Source organism: Columba livia, chromosome 15 (assembly GCF_036013475.1).
Source record: "Columba livia isolate bColLiv1 breed racing homer chromosome 15, bColLiv1.pat.W.v2, whole genome shotgun sequence".
Classification (NCBI taxonomy): Eukaryota; Metazoa; Chordata; class Aves; order Columbiformes; family Columbidae; genus Columba; species Columba livia.
The window spans coordinates 10,462,090-10,483,259 of NC_088616.1; the positions used below are offsets into that span (position 1 = coordinate 10,462,090).

At 52.5% G+C, this 21,170-nt stretch overlaps 1 long non-coding RNA gene across 2 annotated transcripts in view; it reads left to right on the forward strand.

Moving 5' to 3' along the window:
• Positions 1 to 21,170, forward strand: part of LOC110361006 (uncharacterized) — a 170,239-nt gene that overhangs the window by 128,321 nt on the left and 20,748 nt on the right. Inside the window, exons 6-8 of one of the 2 annotated variants that reach the window (XR_010466361.1) lie at positions 3,678 to 3,932; positions 7,391 to 9,926; positions 11,580 to 11,821. This is a non-coding gene — a long non-coding RNA (uncharacterized LOC110361006). The remainder of the gene's footprint in view (positions 1 to 3,677; positions 3,933 to 7,390; positions 9,927 to 11,579; positions 11,822 to 21,170) is intronic. The other variant, XR_010466362.1, reaches the window with a different exon arrangement.

A 21,170-nucleotide genomic window follows, 5' to 3' on the forward strand; every position in this document is an offset into this window, starting at 1 on the left:
AATGTTGTTGCAAAAAGCAGCCGTTAACATGACATTAATTCAATCACTGGAAATACAGTACGTGCTGCTAAATGAAAACATGTTATTAGTCAATTAGATTAACTGGATGTAACTCCTCCAAACGCAATGTATTATGGTTTCTACATGGTTAATTACGTTGTACAAATTACATGGCAATAAGGCTTAGCACTGGACACACACATACAATTAATACATAAGCAGAAAAACAGCCTGTGATTCACAGTTGAACTCTGTAAAAAATATTTGAAATAGCATATCTTGCAAGCTTGAAATAAAGGGACAGAATTATGCTTGATATTATAACGGGAACAGGGCAATTTCTAAAAGAGCCAGGAAAGTCTTTGCTATGAGATCACAGATGTTCATGGTTGCTTTCATAATGAGTTTTAATCTGCTTTAAAAAAAAACACGTTTTAATTTTAAACAGAAATACTCCTGGCCCTGGTGAAGTCCCTCCTTGTGCAGGAATCTCTCAGCGCCCACGCAAGTGACAACTTTGCCGCCTCCTCCTTTGTTTGTGTTTTGGGATGCATTTGTGCCCACTTGCGGGGAACCGTGCCAGACTTTGGCACCAGGAACGAGCACGGTGCCTGGCAGCCTCACATTGCGGCGCGGGCACTGCAACCCACCACACAGCGTCTGCGCCACCGCCAGCGGGGGTGGCAGGCGGGGGACACTGGTTGCTGGGGGTCCCCACAGCTCTGACCCCCTGGGGACCCGGGGGTTCTGCGAGTGCCAACCTAAGGCCCCTGGAAGGAGGAGGCCTGTGGGGGTTGGGGACATGGGCTGGCGGCTCCCCCTCCTCTGGGACCCTGCACTACAGAAGCACCCAGCTGCCCTTCATCCTGCAGACAGAGCATACACAGGCAGGTGGGGGAGCTCTGGAAATGCTGCTGTTGCAGTAATTATCACAGTTAATGGAAACGGGACCCTCTCTTCCTCAGCTGCTCACTCAGCACCTCGGCAGTGCCGCAGGGCTCTCGAGAGCCAGGCCCAGGAGAGCTGCACCGGGAGTGCGCTCTGCCGGGAACCCGGCACCGCAGTGCTGAGGAGGCGACCAGGAGTGTGAGTAGGGGAAACAGGAGAAGTCAAATGTGGATAAGGAAAGCACAAGGCATTACACAAGCAGGCGGTGCTCACGGGCTGCTGGAGGTGTGTGCACTGGCTGGGGGGGACAGGCCAGCTCCTGCTCACAGGTCTGGTACCCGTGCAGAGCCGGGGCAGGTGGAGATGCTGGGGTGCTAACCGAGTTGCTGGGCACAGTCTTGCAGCAGCACCTGTGCAGACAGGCCCATGCCCAGAGCAGGTCTTGCATCACGGTGTATGGCTGGTGGGGCTGGCTGCACAGGGTGTGTGGTCACTGGGGTGTGCAGAGAGACCACATCACCTTTGCAGGAGCCAGTCCCCCCCGTGCACACAGCTGTCCAACCTGTGCTCTCAGGCCCCTGCACTGGTGCTGGTGGCCGGGCTGGGAGGTGAGAGGTGCTGGTGGCCAGCACCCAGCGACATACAGCTCCTGTGGCCCCGGCCCCACTGGCAGGGGTGGGTGGCTGCAGCTGCAGCCCCGGCTCCCGGGGTGCCCACCCCCATGTGCCCCTGCCCCGGGGTGCCCAAGGATGTACCGATATTGGCAGTCTGCCAGCGAAGGGCTGAGATTTAATTTGACACAACCAGGGGCCGGTTCGGGAGCCGAGGCGGTGCAGTGGAGTATAGCTTATTGGTTTCAGCGGGAGCGCAGAACGATTTGAGCAGCCTCTGTTCTGCCGGTCCAGACACACACCACCGCTCTGTTGACTTAGCAGCCGCCACTGACAGAAAAGTGATAAAGCTCTTGGAGATATTCCTGTCTCATCTGTCTCGGGTAAATCAGAGGAAGGCTGGAAACATCAGAGGAGGCAAAATGCAAAAGCAATAAAAAACTCCTGACTCTCATTGAAGACAGAAGCTGGTCCAACATGACCACTGGCAACACAGAGATTTCACATGGTCAGGGGTTGCTTACTTGAGGAATTGTTGATTATTTAGTGGCTGCTTAAGGGGCTGGGGGAAAAAAAAAAATCAAAGCTCCTGCTGTTTGCAGGTTGATGAAAGGACTGCATGCTGCCCCTCTGCAGCCCTTGTTTACCACCAGCCTCACCTGCTCACAGTAGCTGGAGAGATTTCTGACTGCTTGCTCAGAAATAAAAGGAGCCTGAGAATCAATCATTTGTTTACATTGTATAACTTGTTGAAAATCAATTGGCTCCACATGTTGCAGATCTGATTGCATTTTGTTAGCGGTCACAGGGAATGGTTTTCCCTTGACATGCCTGTGCTCGTGGTTTCTCCGATGCATCAATTGTACCAAGCTTTTAGGATAATTGAGACTGAGCAACAATCCCCTTTATAAATATTAACTCTGATATGCTTGGGAAAGTCTGGCTCTCTTGGATGAATTTTTAACTAGCTTTTTAATCTATTGCTTCTTGTTAGAAAAGCAGGAGCGTTCCTTGATGCTTGTTTTTGTCTCTCCAACTCCAGGAGAACAGCGTCCCTGCAGCCCCCGCTCCCGGGCAGGGACCCCGCTCCTGCCTGCTGGGCTGACCCGTGGGTGCTGCGGGCAGGGGGGCTGCACTGGCCGGGGGGGCATGGGATGGGAGATGCTCCGGCTCAGCAGGGCCGCCGGGGCTCCCACCACCCTGAGCTCTGCCAGGACAGGCTGCCCAGGCCCGGCACAGTGACCGGCAGTGCTAGCGGGGGCTGGTCCTCCGTGCGCCATCAGTGCCAAACCCGGGGCTGCTCCTCTCTGCTGTTGCTGGGTGTTTTCTGTGCTCCTGAATCTGCTGTTCGGGTTGCCTCTTGGGGAACTGGAGGCTGAGGAGCAGAGAGTGCTCTGGGTACAGCCCATCAGCAGCACTGCTGTGCCCAGGTCTGGATGTGGCAACGGGCAATTCCCAGCAGCACGGCACATGCAGGGCTGCTGGTGTGTCCCTGTGCCCTGCCTGCCCGTGTGTTCCCGTACCCTGGCTGCCCTCACACGAGGGTCTGCAGAGCAGAATGACCCTGTGCAGCCTGGCGTGTCTGTGTGCTATATCCAGCACTGGCAGACGGCGACTTTGTGCTGTGGAGAGATTGGTAGTTGTCCTGATTGTTTGGCATTTTGGCTCAGGCCTGGGAGAAGCGCTGCTGGATGGGGGGTGTGTGATGGGACAGTGGTGTGTGATGGGGATGGCTGGTGTGTGATGGGGGTGGCTGGTATGTGATGGGACGGCGGTGTGTGATGGGGACGGTGGCGTGTGATGGGGATGGCTGGTGTGTGATGGGCTCCTCTAGCACAGGTTACAGCAGCACAGGAGCCCTCAAGTTTTTCCGTCAGCATTTGTCTGTCTGGTTCTGCAAAGCAGCAGGTCAGAGTCCAACAGTTCCAGCCTGTCTCAATTAAACTGTTTCTTTTCCCTCACAATCAGATGTTGTCTTCTTTAATATCATCTGAAAGTCTGTCAAACTGTGTATATTCTTGTGAAACCTCTATACAGAAGGAGACAAAAGGCATCAGGGATGCTGTTAAAATGAAAGCCCTACTTTACATTTCAAATACTTTAACAGATTTTTCTCTCTTTTTTTTTTTTTTAATCTTTAATAAAAGCTTTTAAAATACTTTTTTTTTTTTTTTTTAGTGATGATTGCTTGCCAAGGGACGTGTCTATGGGGATGTGAGGAAGATGGTGCAGTCAGAGGTTGCACAAGTTGCTACCACACACCAGGCTCAACTCTCTGGGCTGTTGCTCCCCTGTTTGGCTGAGCTGCCCATGCTGCGGGGCAGGACGGTTCCCTGCACAGCCCAGCATCGCGCCAGCATTTGCCTAATAGGCGCCTCAGAGATGCACCCTGGGAGCCGTGCCGCCTTCCTGAGCAGCAGCTGCTTCTCCCCAGTAAGTGTGTAAATCCCAGCGTGTTCCCACGTGCAGGAGGTTTCTGTTGGGCTCCGGAGCTGCTCAGAGCCACGGCGGCTGGGAGACCCCAGAGGAACCTCTGGTGCATCATGATAGGAGCAGCACTGGCTGAAATAGCTCTTCTTGGGTGCTTGCTTGTGTATTACTTTTATTTTTTAAAGAACAACCTGTATCATGCTGTGAATATTATTAAAATGTTCTACTATTCAGTAAAAGTGCAGCTCACTCTGAAGAGTCTGCAGAAATTAAAGTACAAGAAACACGTTGGATGTTCCTGCAGACCATGCAGGGCAGGCAATGTTTATTCCACGCAGAGGGACAGGCCCTGTCACAGCTTTGCAGGGTCCCTGCTCTCTGCCACCACCCTGGGGACACGGCGGTGGCTGGGCGGGAGCAGGTGCCATCTGAAGGTGCTCAGGTGTGTCGTCCCTGGTGTGTCCCTGCAGCACTGGGATGTCCCCAGCCCCCCGGGCAGTATCCTGGCTGGCAGCAAGGGGGGTCACCCCCTTCACAAGGGGACAGTGTGGCTCCAGTGAAGCGCTGGCTGCAGAGCTGTGTGCCCGCTGTCCCTTGCTTGGCACCAGTTGGGGAGCCACTCACTGGCGGTCTCATCGACAGCCTCACCCCTATTTCACTACTGGGGAGGGCAGGTTGTTGCCTGGCTGCTGGCATGGCTGCAAAATTTAGTGGAAAAGCTAAAACAAACAGACTGTGGAGTGTCACATTTTGTTAGCGTGATACGGGGAAGGGTTGTCAAACCTGCAAACAAGACGTGGGAGAAGTCTGAGCTTGACACAAACACTGACGTCTGGCTCCACCAAAAACGCTGTGCTGCGAGCGGACGCCGGAGCCGGGGCTCGCACACCTTCGCTTGCTGCCAAACTTAGTGCTAAAGTCTGGAGCACTAACCAAAGCTGATGGAAGTGTGTTTATTTAAATTGCCAGGATAAATTAACTTTTAAAGCCACAGTGAAAAAGTCTTAAAAGTCTGTGCCGCGAATCAGGGGCATGAATATTCAGGCACATGCACTCATTGAATTAGTTTGTTGCAAACATATTTGAAGGCAGCTGTTCATTTAATAATCAGGGATAATCACAGAAATAGACGACCAGTTACTCCATCTAAATTGCATGGTTAAAATTATAATTTTATAACTCTATCTCAGCGATTAGATTGAATAGCTATGAAAATCCAGCGAAACCCAGTTGAGGGAAAGCTGTTATTCTTTTAATGCAGAAAAACCAAGGTCAGCTTGGGGCTGCCCCATGCCGAACCAGCAGTGTCTCAGTCATTCCTGACACCGCCCACGGTGCAGAGCTGAGACTTCTGGGACGAATGGTCTGATGCTAAAACCAGTCCAGGCAGGGGTTAATTTTCCTGGCATTTCCTGTCTTCATTACAATATTTGTCCCAAGAACAGATTAATTCCTCTCATTCTTTCTGCCTTTCCAGCCCTTTGTCACAGGAATGCATTTCACAGGACTGTAATGTTTGATACTTGCTCTGAGTTATGGCTGTGCCGTACGCTGTAAAAGTTTGACTCTCTCAGTATTGTACATTTTGATTCTACCCCTGCAGGCTATAAACAACCCAAATTACCTCTTTCTTTAGCTTCCAAGAGGACTAATCCCCTGTCTAGTGCTTTATCAGTCAGTTGAGAAAGAGAGAGACCAACCTGCCAATCCAAACAGAATATATTGAAAAAATCATATTACCACAATGCAGAACCTTGCTGTAATTCACCGAGCGGCTCAGCCGCTAAAAGCCTGACGCTGTGACTGTCTCCGTTGGTGTGATGAGCCCTGCAGCAGATGCACCGACCACGCTCCCACCCTCATGCAGAGGGGCTGTGGGTGACAGAGGCAGGTCAGACTGTACCCAGGACCCTTCTGAACATCAACCCTGTGTGGATGGTGGGTGCTGTGCTGCCGGCGGCTGTTGTGGTCCCTCCACCTCCAGCTGGGGTCAAACCCACTGTGGGAACGTGGGCTGGAGCAGGCGGTGGGGATGTGCCCTCCGTGGGGCGAGGACCTCCCCGAGCTGTGTCCCCGCTCGCTCTGTCCTGGGCAGGTCTGGGGCTTCTCCTGCATTTCCTCCCCGATGCCTTCGAGCCCCCCTCGGCTGGCAGGGGCCGGAGCGGCCCCAGGCGATGCCTCTCGCTCTGCTGGAGCTGTTCTGTCCCTGCCGGGGTGAGTTGGTCACCCCTTGTTGAGCAGGGGAGGCTTTTCCCTAAGTCACCGTCCTGGCACCCCTGCCAGCCCAGCTGGGGTGCAGTGCTGCTGGGGAGGGCAGGGGCTGCCTCTTCTGGGGAGGGGGCTCTTGTCAGGAGGGAAGGGAGACCAGAATTCATCAGAGCCCACACCACTGCCCTCCAGCCCGCGGTGAGCGGCTCCTCGGCGCAGCTGAAACTCCTTTCGAGCACTGAGGTCAGTGCCGGTTGCTCCAAGGTTTAACGCTTTATTAGAAAATGAGAGGTTAGAGCATGTTCCAGAGGAGAAGGAAATTTATTGTTGCCCTGGCCTGCAGCAAAGCAAAACTCAAATAACCCAGGTGTGGGAAGGACTATAAATCCCCCGATGGCAATCACACTGCTAAAAGGATGGTGACAGCCACAGCAAAGTTTGACCAGTTAATATTTCTCATATCTGAGTGAGAAAAATAGCAATATTTAAAATGATATCTCTACTGAATTAAGGAAGGAAAAAAAAGGTAAGCTGCAAGCCCTTTTTGCCCCTGGCTGCAGGAGGTGTGGGTCTGCAGAGGCTCCCTGGGAGCAGCGGAGGGTCCTGGGCTCTCCTCCCCATTGCCCGCCCCTGCGCGGGACCTTTGCTGCCTCCAGGCAGCCCTGGGGGTGGCAGGTTCCTGCCCAGCCCAGGCAGGATTGCCTACCTTGTGCTGGGTGAAGCTGCCTCAGCCAGGTCTGATCGTTTTGTGAACAGGAGAGTGAGAGGAGAAGAGAAACGGGGAAGCGGTGAGCGCTCCAGCATCCCCAGGCAGGTGTTAAAGCACCTGAGGGATGCGGAAGGTGGTGTTGCCATGGTGTGGTGGGCAGCAAGTGTCGGCTCAGTGAGCACCTCAGCATCCCTCGCCACCGGGACCGCTGTGTAGGCAGCGGCACCTCTCAGCCCCTCAGCGCAGGGACCGAGTGACCAGGGGCTCTCACAGGTGCGTTTCTTTCCAGCTGTGGCTGGTACCTGTGCTGTGGGGTGCAGAGGGTTGTCATCATCCTAGAAGCTCTAACTCTTTTTTCCATTTAAAGATTTGACTATTTACTTTTAATTTTTATTTCCAGGAGGTCATTGAAGTCATACTTGTCCACAGATTTAAGGTCCTTGGCTGATGGTCCTGGGAATGGCAGGAAACATGTAGCAAAGGAAGCATTTCAGCTTGATAGATGCTATAAATTTCCAGCGCATGTTTTTGTTTTACGCTGCAGGTGAAGAGAGCAGAAGCCATCAATTCTTCCTCCTGGCTGACCCTGAATTGCTCACGCTGCAGGCAGGCCAGGCAGCATCTGTCTGGGACACCCCTGGTGGGGATGAAGGTCAGTGGAGATCCTGGGCTGGTTTGGTCTGACAGGTTTGCCTTTAAAAATGCACACCGCCGAGGGCATGCCAGGAGGGGATGTGCGGATCTTATAGGTCTGACATCTGAAATAACTCGCCATTAGCCTTAGAAACACTCCGGCACAGGTGTTGGCGTGGCCCCCCCGGCACGGCTGCCTGCTCCCCCCACAGCTGTACGATTCATGAGCTTTCACATCTCTGTCATTAGCCCGTTAATCCAACACCTTGCCCAGCCTCGCATCGTGGTGAGGATTTATGGTTCTCACAGACCAATTTCATTATCCCAGGGGGAAAATCAGCATCTTGTTATGGATAAAATGACAATAAATGAAACGGCCATTAATTTACGATCTTGCCACACAGTGGCACTCAAACAGATTCCTATTAATGGCTTGTTATTATCACCTCCCATACTGGGCTAATAACAGTTCATGGGAAAAACTGCACCTGAGCCCAGGGAAGGTGCTGGCTGCTGGAGCGTGCAGGACCCCTGTCCCCGTCCCATGGTGGCAGGCTGACTCCTGTCCCCATGCCGTGGTGGCAATGGAGTGGAGCAGCTGCCCCGCAGCAGCGATTGATCAGCTGGGAGTGGAGGCTGCTGCACAAAATGGGGAGGAACAGCTGCCAGCTGGGAGAGCTTCTGGGGAGGGTATAAAAAGCTGATTTTTCTGTTTGCTTGCGGCTCAAAAAGCCCAGAAACATTGGCTTGGCATTAAAGAACTTCTCAAAAACTTCAGCACAGCAAAAAGCACTGTAAAACATGAAACAAAGACTAACCTTTCTATGTGGTCAAAGAACTTAATTTGGTTCAAGAAAGACAGATTGTACTTTTTAAGAACATTAAATGGCGTCAGATGCAAAAGCCCCGAAACTTCTGCGTAAAATACTGTCCTTTTTAAAGTGAAATAAATTGGCAAAACCAAACTCAATCCGAGAGAAGTTTCAGTGTCATAAAATTTGCTTCTTTGCCATAATATGTTTCATCTGAAGAGCCTCTCCTGGCTGCTTTCTCACGCCTGGGTGGGTCCTGCACTCAGAGCTTGCCGAGGGTCCCCAGCCGGGACACGATGCTGGAGATGCTCACAGCTCCCCCGTGCTGCCCTCGCACCTCTGAACGCTGCTGCAGCCCTGGGCCTGTGCTGGGGATGGGGGTCCAAGGGTGCGTGGTGGGGGACGGGAGAGCCCCGTGTGGCGGGGCTGAGGGCAGCGCGGCTTCGGTAACCGCGCTCTCAACAGCCCAACCCGCTGCTTCTGCTCAGGGTACATTTTGTCTAATGTGTGCTTTGCTAAACACATTTTTTCGCGTGACAAGTGAACATGCTAGGAATTGGTCTTCATAAACACATTTTTACAGTAATATAACAGTATAAATAAATGCTCCAGCATATCTCCCAGTGTCACTTTTATTTACATTTTAAGTGACCTGTTATTACTGACCCCTCTGCCATAAACACCTAATAGAGAGGAGACCACTGGGCAAACAAGGCCGATGTGGAAGTGCATTATGCTAAATAATTCATAACAAGCACCGTGGTTGTTGCAGTGATATATGTAAATAGAGGATCCTTATTTTTCAACTTACAATCTGTGTTGGTTTATGAATTTTAAAAGGAGAAAGTCTTCATTTGCTAGTGCAGAACTGAAGAGTGTTTCTTGTTCCCTGAAGTCCCATATCCAGTAGCCAGCTTCACAGGACCGACTGTGATGGGAAGAATGTGCTCATGGACCTCTTTCTGCATTAGCACGTTTTAAATCTGTTTATTCACATGTTCTGTGTGTGGCTTGGTGACAGTCCCTGTGGGTGCCACCTGCAGACCCAGAGGATGGAAACTGGCACCAGGGGTGGGGTGCGCGGGGCAGCAAAGGCGGTTTGTGGCGTGGAGGAGCCGTGCGGGACAGCCGGTGGGAGGAAACACAGAGCTGCTGCGTGGGGCAACAGCAGGAGGAACTCAGAGAAGAATTTGCCTTTGTTTTAGCTGTTCTTAATGGCACCTGCAAGTTTTCCTGGGGTTCAGGTTCCACTCAGTCAGGTCTCTGTGCTCCCTGCAAGCACGGCAATGAAATTCAGGTGATGATCAGGGCGCGCATCACTTCGATACAGCAAAAGTGTTAACAAAGTCATTAGTGTGTGACCCGAGTGTGCAGCGTGGCCTCTGCAGCTGCTGCTGGGCTCCTTGATGGGGCGGCAGCTGGAGCAGACACAGTTCTGCAGCTGCAGCCCATCAGGTCATGGAGCTGTAGGGCTCGGCTTTAAAAGGGGAGGGACACCCCTCATCTCAGTGCTGTTACTGGGCTGCTGCTGGGCTTACTGAGCTGCTTCTGGGCTGTTACTGGGCTTACTGAACTGCTGCTGGGCTTCCCCCTGCTCACCCTGGTGGCCAGCGGCGCTGGACACTTGCTTGCCAGGTGAGTCCCATCCACGCAGGTCGGGGGTCCTGGTTGCTGGGGGGTCCCAGTCACTGGGGGCTCCATGGGGACATGGTCCTGCCGGGCCCTCCGCTGCTCCCTTGCGTTGTTCTGGAGCAAAGCCCAAATGGCAGCGCTTGAAATGGTGCGGGCTTTGCAGGCGGTGCTTCCTGAGCCCTGGCCTGAGGATGCTTAAGGAAGAATAAATTTCGCTTGTTTGGTATCGCATGAGAAGAGGGAGGCTGGATAACATGCCTTAAAATAACATAGAAAGTCAGTCTCTTTGCTCCTGCAGCAGAGGAGTAATTACCACTTTGTAAAGCTTTTAATTTTTTTAACATTGCATATAAATACTGCTGCTCAAGAGTTCAGAGGCAAGGATTTTAAATCTAATCCACATTTAACAAGGCTATTAAAGAAAATGTTTAAGCTGCCGGAATTTAACTGATTACAATATTTAATAAATCTTACCCCAAAAAAAGATGTCTTTAAAAAAAGAAAAAAAAGCAGCAAGGAGCCAAGATCACATGGCTTTTATATATGCGCTACTGAGAATGCTTTAATGGGAAATGGAAACCCAAAAGATGCAATAATCCTGCCAAAAAGGCCCAAATGTATTATAAAAATGTTTAAAGCTCCATTTGAGTTTTTCTAATTAACTTGATAATGACACCAGCATCCTCTCCCTATCAGTCTCCTGGAAGATCAGATGTTTCTCAGTTGTTAGAGCAATGTTAAGAGCAGGAGGAAAAGCAGGGGTGCTTTCCTCTTTCCCTAGGAGGTCAGCCACTGCTTTTGGGGTGATGCTGGGGCTGTTGTGCTGCAGGTGCTGGGCTCAGGGTGGGCCGTGCATCCAGAGCTGGGCTGAGTGGGGCTCAGGGTGGGCTGAGCGCCCAGAGCGGTGCTGACCCTGCAGCCCCAGTGCAGGACCTGCCCACCCACAGCCGTGTCCTGCCGCTGGCAGCCAGGAGAAGGCAAAGGGGAAGAGCTGCTGCTCCCAGGAGCCCTGCGCAGGGCCAGCAGCGCTTGGTGCTGTTCACTGACCCCCTGAGAGGCTGCAGAGTGTGAGGGCTCAGCTGTAGTGCTGAGGCTGCTCAGAAAAGGGGGAAAGGCATCCCGGTGAATTAGCAGAGATCCACATTTTGAGACTGCATTTCTTGTTGGTCATGTCGGAGAAATGCCCCCGAGCTGCAGTGTATATTCTGTAGGAGATATTAACTGTAGAAAATCTGAGGTCAAGGTAGAGTCATATAATTTCATGGTTGAAGACTCTGGGCTGCAGCAGGAGCATCACTGATAAGGCGTTTGGTGTTGCAGGGAAATGCTGCTGAAGGAGTGTGGAATGCACTGGGGCAGAGGCTCAGCCCAAACACCTGGTGGTGTCCTGAGCTCTGGGAGCAGCGGGGCTGGACCTGCTGCTGCTCCAGGGATCCCATCTGGAGAAACACGCTGGGCTTATGGCTCTCCAGTGCCTGGCTGACACTCGTGGGTGCTGCCCCTCCTGGACAGCACGTCTGGGCAGGAAAGGATGGTGCTGAAGCAGTGCCAGATGTCCACCAGAATGGACCTGAGATAATGAGCTGACTTCCATGGCTGCTGTTGCTGTTTGCTTCTCTTTGCTAATCTGTTTCGGGCTTTGCTGCTCAATTGCAGGTGTCTTCTTGAGCCTTTCAACTGTGTTTTGTGGCTCTTGTTGCCTCTCTACAACTTCCATACGTCATTGCGGCGTGGGAGAGGAACCGATGTGATATTCCCACCACACCTCCCCAAAGCTGTGTGCAGAAGTCCTCCTGGCTGCTCCTGACTGGCGCCGCTGCACGTCAGCCCTTTGGCCACCAGCTCATGCTGGGGCCTCACTCCGTGTTGATTGTCAGTGCATCTCGAGTCTCTGCAAGGTCAGTGCTGAAAAGGAGGCAGCTCCTCAGGCAGGAGCCAGCCCTATGTTGGCTCCCAGTGCCCTGGTCCTGTGTAGCGGGGCTGCCTGGTGTGTCTGTGCTGGTGACATGGCCGAGCAGTGTCTGAGCTGTGCTTGTCCCTGACAGGCTACTCCTTGGTGGAGATTCCTCGGTGACAGATGCTTCAGCTGCTGCTTAATCCATTTAGCAGGGGCTCTGTTGTGGAGCACGGTTTTTCATTCAGGATGGCAAGTGATACAGTGCCATGTGCCTCACAGAAGCCCATTACATCACTGTAATTGCCTTCATCAGCCCAACTTGTCACCTCATGGATGGAGGAGGTGGGATTGTTTGACAAGGCCAGTTTTTTTCTCCATGCCAGCTGGACTGATCCCCTCCTGTTAAATCTTTATGGGTCCTCCCATGGTCCTGTTATTCTCCTGTGAGGCTGTAGTCTCCGTAGCTCTGCAGCTCCTGGTGGGTAACTCTTCCTTTCAGCCCTTCTGGTGTCGTGCCCCTTGTTTGTCCCCATGCAGCTGCTTGAGTGTAGCCAGAGCAGGGCTGTGGGAGTGAAGGGGTGGGGGGGTTTGGGACCAGACATCCTCACTGTGGTGGCAGCAGCGTATGGTGTGTTTACAGAAGGTGCCTGCAGAACATGTGGATGTACCTGTAACAAAGGTGGGATGTGCTGGGTGTGTGGTCACAGCGCTCCTGTACAGCAATTTAGTGACAAGTGTTCAGACACATTTCTGTACTGTACAAATTTTCTGATGCTTGAAGCTGTCGGACACAAATTCGTTAGCTAGGTATATTTTGAAGATACAATCCCTGGGACCAGCAGTGCTGCCTCCTGTCTCTGACAGTGGTGACACTGATTCCTTGACACTCTATGGCCACTGTGCCATTGCCATGAACCTGCTCACAGCTGCAGCCCCCCAGCCCAGAGCTGTTGCCTTGTGATACAGTTTTATTTCACTACTTTCTGCTCCAGATCAGCAAAATTTGATTTGCTCTGCCATATCTCTCAGTAGTGTTAATCTGCATCATTAAAACTGAGATTTATTACTAAAAGTTTTAATTCAGAAGCATTTTCTAGGGCTATAGATCTGTTTCCTTACTGTGTTTCAGCCCTTCAATCCTACAGCACAGTGTGCCTGGCTTAGGGCTGTTGTGAGAAGAGTTTGTGGTGTGATGCCCCTGTGCCCAGAGCAGCGTTGATGTGTGGGCTGGCGAGGCTCCATTTGAGAAGGGTTTGGCCAGGCAGTGTCCAGGTGCTGGAGCTTCTGACGGGGCTTGGGAGGCACCTTTGTGGCATCTCTGCAGCCATTCAACTGCTGCCCCCAAAGAGAGCCCAGGCACATGGCTCTGGGTCAGCAGTATGTGTTGCCGTAGGCTTTAGGTGAGATGCGCAGCCAGTGCAGGGTTAGTGCTGAAAGCAGCGGAGAAAATGACTGCTATTTATGAGCATCTGCTGTCTCTGGTCTGGGCAATGTAAAGCAGCTCTGACAGCACGTGGCTGACTTGACAACCATTGAGGTATTCGCCTAATGCAGCAATTCCACAGCTTCAGTGGAATTCATAAAATGTGCCTCGACAGATTCCCTGAATCATCGCGGCAGGATGCCTAACCCCCGCGGAGACTGGGAGCGCGGGCGTTCCCCTTACAATAATAATTGTATTTCTGAAGCGTGTCTCTCCTGCCACGCCACATGGGGCCCGGCAGAGACGGTTTCACAAGTCAAATCTGTGGAGGAGCAGCCTGTGCCCACTGTGCCCCGCAAACGGGGAGCAGAACTGCTGGGGACCCCTTGCTCTGCAGCAGCTGCTGTGCGCTGGGGCAGCAGCTGAGGGGAGCGGGGTCCCCGCGTGCAGGGGGTCCCCGCCAGGCACCCCCTTCTCCTGCTGAGCAGGTCAGTGTCCCCAGGGAGTGATAGGGGCTGCAGAGTGTGGGGAGGGCAGCGCTTCTGCAATGGACTCTGCGCCTGCTGCTCATCCCCTCCTGCAGAGAAGAGCCCTGTTAACTGTTCCTCCTGGAGGAGAAATCAGCCTTTGAGAGATCTATAAAATGCTGTCAGCTTGTAAAGAGCGGGGGGTGAAGCTGCTGTGTGCCGTCTCACCCTCCGCTGGTACTGATGCCCTGGAAGCAGCAAGTCATGGCACAAAAGGGCTTTTTTTTGCTGGGGGTCAGCACCTGAGCTGAGAAATGAATGGACTGTGCTCCTTTCCTGGGGACGTGCGAGATCCGCTGCCAATGGCTCTCCTGCCGCTGCTGTGGGTTAATCACTCAGCAGCAGCACCGTGCTGCTCTGAGACAAAGATTTGACTTGTGCTGAAAAACGATAAAAGACCAACAGAGGAAGGTGTTTTTGAAAACAGGAGGCAAAGAAAAATGATAGCAATTTTGCATATAAAAATAAAATAAAACCACCAGTTTTTAACTGAGTTCCAATAGCTGTCTGTGGAAAAAGGCTGTGGAAGCTGCTTCCTTGTTCTGAATTTTACCTTGAATAAAATCAAACAAATATTGCATGGAGTCTAAAAACACTCAGCCTTTTCTAAAAAGCAGGGGTTTTTCAAATCTGTGTCCCCTGCAGTGCGGCTGCCTGTGCGGGGCCGGCCAGCGGGAGCTCTGGGGGCTGGACGTGGGTCTGTGTCCTGGGGAATGACCACGGCTTGGGCTCTGTGTCCAGACCAGCTCTGTGCATCCAGCTCCTCTGCAGGGCTGAGCCCCCTGGTTTGTCCCTGGCCCTGTTGGGGAGCAGGGAGTCCCCTTGCTGTGGGGTCTGCAGGCTCTCCAGCCCTCCTGGACCTCGGCTGTGGTGTTCCCCACCTCAGCGTTACCTCCTGAGGGGTTTCAAACCATGCTTGCATGGTTAAAGAGGCTTCATGTATTGTACAGGGATAGATATTTTGAGAAACAAGATATTGATGCAAGTGTTGAGCCACTTTATTGGCTCATTCACTTATTAGCGGACGTGGCTCCCTTCCTGCTGTTTGTGCTCAGAATGGATTTTTATTGCTTAATTCTCTGTAAGTGAAGTGCTAGCAAATTGTAAAATCCTATTGCTTAACATGTAGCATTAAGTATTGAACTAGCAAAAGAATCAATTACAGGTTTGGTCACTGATTAGCTTGACTTTTTATGGAATTTAATGTCAAGTCTCATTATAATTCTGCTCTTTAATTCAGGAAATAAAGCATGTGTGGGGGATAATGGCTGTGGGTGGCTCAGTTCCAGCTCTCCTGCTGGTGGGATGCTCAGCGCCGTGTTGCCGGGAGGAGCTGCAGAGCTCGTGGTCAGAGGCGACGACCAAACCCGCTGCCTCTGGATCCCGTTGTCCATCCCGTGGGGACGGGGCCAGCCCTTGGGCTCGGTGGGGTCCCCAGTCCTGCACGATATGTGTCTGAGGCGGCAGGTCTGGCTCCGTGTCTCTGTCCTCGTTGCCTTGCCTGTGAAGGGCCCAGGAGCTGCTCCATCAGCCTGATGCCCTTTCACATGTGTCCTTCCCCTCGCTGGTGGTTCCTGGCCGAGCTGGCACTGTCCTTGGTGAGGGGCCTTGTCACCTGTTCCCCAAACACGGGCAGCATCCCACCCTCAACAGCCTGTGTCCTGGGCTTTGAAATCACACTGATTATTTCACCACTGCCAAACCTGGTGCAAAGTATCTGGCATATATCTGGCATCTGAAATACTGACGGGCCCTCTAAGCCTCCTGCCCTGGGGGGAACCGGGTAGGAAATGGCTGTGAGTGGTTTCAGGAGCCTCCCAGCGAAGGGCTGAGCCGGAGCCGTGCAGCAGGAGACGTGGGTCTCGCTCAGATCACCGGAGTGCATTAAGGACCTTAAAAACTCTGTCCAGCTTCTTGTAAAATATCAATGTAATGACTCAGGGCAAGTGAAATATGAGGAGGTACCTGAGCCCAAGTTAAAATTCTAGCAGAAACATTTAAATCAGTCGTGATCAATGTCTGGTCTTTCCTGGAAAACCTCCAGGAAAGGAGGTGCGGGGAAAGCCGAGGTTTTCTCTGGGTTCCGGGGTACTGGTGCCCAGCAGAGCCGGTGGATGAGCTGCTTTTCCCCCGCTCCTCCTTGCAGCAGCACTGGTCCCGACACGGCTCCTGTGCTCCTGTCTCGGTCTGTAAAACCCTCTGGGAAGGGGCTCTGGGCCACAGCGGGGCTCAGAGGTTTGTTCTGTCCTCGTGCGGGCTGGAGTCCCCTGGGGCTGTGCCCCCCACCCAGTTCTGGGGGCTCAGACCCCCACAGCCTCCCGCTCCCCTCACCAGTTGCCACCTTTGCTGATGGACAAGTGTAATTGGATTTCCAAATTACACCAGCTCAGATTAGATTCAATATCCCTTTTCTCTAGCCAGGCAGCCCTTTAATTCCTTTTCTTTCGATTGTGTGGGGACCCTTCTGTGCATCTCAGACCCTTCGGCAGGAAATGTTGGCTGTGCGGAGGCTGCTGTGCGCTGCTGCTGCAATAAACTGGAGACATGGAGCTCCAGCACAAATAGTAGGAGACCAGCAAGTTTTCCCTCCCAGCACTGAGATTTCTGGAGGCTCTTTCTTGTCTGGCTGAGCTGATCCCCCTTCCAGGAGCAGCTCTGCTGGCATGCTAATTTATAGCGCACTTGAGCAGTCCCCCTACATCCTGAGCGAGGATGGTTTGGGAAATTAAAGTTTGTAGGAAACACATCAAAAATCTGATGTCCTCAAGCCAGACATCTGTTTTTCCAGCCACCAAAAGGGAGGCTGCAACTCACTGCAGCAGCACGGGGTCAGCAGAGGGGTGGGACGGTCCGGGGGTGCTGCCGGGGCTTGGGGTACAGGGAACGTGGTGCTGGCACCACAGTGAGGGTCGGTTTGGTCAGTGCCTGGGAGCCGTGCTGTGCCTGTGCTGTGCTGGGCACGTTCCTGGTGCTGGCAAATAATAAATAACGATAATGATTATGAAAGCTCTGTGCATCCGCCCCTAGGGCTCTGCAAAAAAACTTTTACATCAAAATCCAACCGGAACATTTTCCCCCTTGTCTAATTCACAAAATATGCCCATAAAAACGATAACTTATCTGTGCAGGGGCAATTCCCAAGGCATTTAAACCAAGATTGATAGCTGCTGACTGTAGCCTGTCCTAGTAGAGAGTGAGGCCCAGCGGAATTCCTTGGGACTTTGCGCAAATGCAGAAGCATTTTCAAAAATCATAAAATGACATGATATGTGCTACTTGGGGTTAAACCCTGGGATAGGTCTGGTCCTACCCCCAGCCATGTCTCTGAACTTGCTTGTGACACCCCTGGGCTGACATCCCTGGGCCTGGCTCAGCTCCCAGTTTTCAGGCTGGGAGCTGAGAGCAAGTGCCTCTCCTGGACTCCAGGTTTGACTTTCATATCATGGCTTTTCAATGTACTTAAATCTGCATGCTGTTTAAAATTCAGCTATGTTTGTCGGAATTCAATTACCCCTGAAGATTACACAAAGATTATCAAAGTTGTAAACAGCAGAATATGCTCAGAGATCAATGAAGCGCAACAAAGACCATATTTAACAGGAGAAATAAAAGTAAGAGCATGCTGGCAAACTCTGACAGTGGAGCGTAATGTCGCATCATCACGCTGAAGGTTGGAAAGTAATTGAAATCTATGTTATAGCACAATATATCCCTGCACAGATTTGCAGTCATGGAGCACAGTTTCAGCTCTAATATCCAAGCGCTTCATTTGGTTTAAGCAGACCCAGACTTGGAGGTGTTCTCACTGGGCATCGGTGCGGAGCAGCCTCAGGGTGGTCATGGTGCTGCTGCCCCGCGTGTGTCCGCGTTCCCGGCCACGCGCCCTCCTGGCAGCGTCCCTGCTCACCAGGGGAAACTCCAGGTTCTGGGGGTGGGATGATTATCCTTAGTGCCAATGAAGCATCTTGCCATTTTTGGTTGAGTTTTGTTGGTAGGAAGGTATTTTTGGCTCTGCAGACATGCCCATGGGGCATCGCTGTGGTCGGAGGTGTGTGGGTGCCTCTGTGGCTGTCCTGGGGTGACAGCTGCCCTGGAGCAGAGCCCTGTCTGGGCACAGGACCTGCTGCACGGGGAGCTGGGGGTGGCTGAGGGGACCGGGGACCAGCAGCCCCCAGCCCGCAGTGTGACTGTCCCTCTGCGCCTGTTTGCTGTGGGGCAGTGCCCTGTGCCCCATGGGACTCCTTCCCCACAAACAGCCTTCCTGGCCACCCAGTAGAGATCTCCCCAGCCGGCCACCCCTCCATCATATTTTGTGGCTTCTCATTGTCATTCTGGAGGCAAGGCAGCCAGCTGATTTTTCTTTTCTGTAATATATTGCCACTATAATACCAAGTCTAGCAGAACAATGAACTCTGGAGGATGGAGATACCTTCCTCCTGTTTTGCAAACTAAACATAATTTTTATTTGTGCTCAGATTTGTGGCTGGTGTGGGGGCTGAGGAGGGGCCGGGTGCTGGGCAGGGGCTGCTGCTCCATCCCCGGTCCTGCCCTGGGGACCCAGTGCTCCCGCTCATGTCCCCGCGGGTCCCCTGCAGCATTGAGATTCATGGGAGGATGCCTCCTTTTGTCATACACCGTGGGGTTTCAGAGAAACCCTTCAACCCACGTTAATTGCTGTTATCTGTACCCGCTGGGGCCTGGTCCACCTGCCTGTCTGCTGCAGCCAGAATGTGCTGAAATTCTCATTCCCTTTCTGCCTTTCTTTCTCTCTCTCTTTTTTTTCTTTTCCTATTTACTTCTGCTTTAATCTGCATATTATCATCAGTGCAAAGACCTCTGAAATAACATCTGACAAATGATGCCTATTAAAAAAAACTCTGCACTGTCCTCTTTCACCGCCTTCCAATTTGGACTAGCACTATAACTATGCATCAATAGACAAGCAATATTATGTTAAGAACATGATAAAATACCAGCAGCTTCATAATGGCAGCAGCCAAATGGTAATTTCTGCTTCAGAAATTGGTCATTTATTTTGCTGGTCTGTTCTTACGTTCAAATTAGATGAAGTTTAATATACTGTAAAATTGAATGTATTCTATCCTTTTCAACAAATATGGCATGTATGAAATGATTTATGGGTCTTACAAACCTTAAAATGTTAAATAATGTCCTTTATCCTGTGCCTTAAGTCCGTGATGCCAAGTAGTTTAAGTACAGAGAAGCAAAACTTTATTAGCTCCCATCCTTATCATCACTTTATTTTGCTGCATTTACAGAGGCAGGAGCAGTATTTAACATATTAGACTGAGTTTTAGAAGCAGCCGTATTAATTGGTACATTAATTTTACCCTATTAACTGTAATTGGTAGGAAAGCGATCCTTCCCCACTGAATGTTGTAATTTCTGGTTTAAATTTTTAATGAAGCCATGCTGGCGCTGCAGATGCCCAAATGAGGGGACTCCTCTCAGCTGGAGCCTCTGGCCAGGGCTGGGCTCCCCAGACGGTGACTGTGGGTGCCTCACGGTGTCGGGAGCACCAGCCTGCGGCTTTGTCTCTGCCCGGTGTCCTCCGTGGCCTCTGCTCCCTGCCCAGGGACCCCTCGAGCCCCTGGTGACAGGCTCTGGTGATCCCGTGTCAGCTCAGTCTTGTCCCAACGTGCCTCCCTCTGTGCTTCCCTGACCAGGAGTCCCAGCGTTGGGCTGGTGGCTGTGGGGACACTGCAGGGCCATGTCCCCCAACCCGTGCTGGTGGCACAGCAGTGGTGACCTCCAGCTGCTCCTGGCACATCCGCAGCCTTTGCTCCGGCCCCACTGTCGCCCCCGTGCAGGATCCATCCCAGCATGGGAACCGTGTGCTCTGGCCTGTCCAAGGGCTGGCAGGGCTGCTGACAGCAGCACAAGCATGCCGGGCGGCAGAGCGGGCAGGGACACCTCCCGTCGGGATCCTGACACAGCAGCCCACAGAGAAATCCCCGCGTTCCTCTGGGCTGCGAACCTTGTCTGAGCTACAAGCTGGTTCCTGTGCAGACAAGGAAACCAGCTCCTTAAGGGCACAGGGAGAAGGGAGACACCTCAGCCTGGCCAACATCGCCTGTCACAAGTGCCATCCCTGGGCTCGCCGCAGCCCGTGTGCACAGATGGCTGCACGGGCCCGTGTCTCTGACCCATCTTGGAGCAGCGGCACGAGGTCCCTTGTTCCTGCAGAGCCAAAACAAGCTGGGCAGTGAGCGAGCTGCTCTGCCTGGGAGGTGAGAGCAAGGATTAGCATTCCGGATGGGTTTGCTAAAAATTACTGACAATGTGCAAATCCCACCTGGATTTGCAAATAGGCATTTATACCTGTTAAATTCAAAGTTTTTGAGTGTCTCGTGACATCCACGGCCAGCAGCAGCAGCTTGTGTGTATTCAGCCTCCTACAAGGCTGGTGATGGCAGCTCCTCCAAAGCGCGGGGAGGCTGGTTTGGTGAAGGTTGCCCTTTGCTGCAGGGGATCTGCTTAGCTACGGGTCAGAACAATTCCCTTTCCCCAGCCTGACAGCACATTAAACCCTCTGCTAAAGTCTGGCCCCAGATCCCAGGGAAATCACCGGGTTGCCTGCCCTGGCCGTAGGGGGAGCGATGGATGATGCGGTATCAGCTGAGAAGCAGAATCAGGGTGACTCCCTCCTGGCTGGTAGTTATTTAAAAACAACTTGTCTCCTTGCCCTTAGCCCTTTCTCTGTTTCCTGATCAGCAGCTTGTCCCTGAGGATAAGCCTCAGAGCGGCACAATCTCCTTCAGTCCCCTGGAGCTGCAGCCCTGTGCACCAGGGTAATAGAGAAGCCTTTTATTCTGTTTATTTGCTCTATATAATTTTTCCTGCTCTTGCTGACCCTTCTGGGAAGCGTTCCACCCTTCAATCTCTCTGCTGGATGCCAGAATTGTTGAGCTTAGGCTATATTTGCATTTCAGATCCTAGTTAAACCAACATCATCAAGGTCAGGACACACTGTTGAATTGGAATAGGCTACAAGACAGCATCTCCCTTCGTGGCGCAGGGGCAGTGCAGAAATGCAGCTGTCCTTGCCCCAGCCTGCTCCAGAGCAATGGGGTTTCTGCCCATGGCGCCGCGCAGGGGCAGCTGCGCTTTGCACCCTCAGACTCCGCTCAGGGGCGTGAGGCAGGGGCTCGGCTCCGGGTTTCTGCCCTGGCACATGGGTCCAAAGGCAGAGCCCTTGGCTCAGCCCTGCTCCAGGGAAGATGTGAGGGGGATGTGGGGGTTTTAGGGGAGAGTAGCCTGGCTGGCTCCCCCAGGCAGGGCTGGCAGTTCCAGCAGTGTCCCCTCTCCGCGGGGTCTCCATGGCACTTGGGCACACGGTCAAACGTCCATTCCCCGCCAGCCCCAAGCTCTGCTCAACC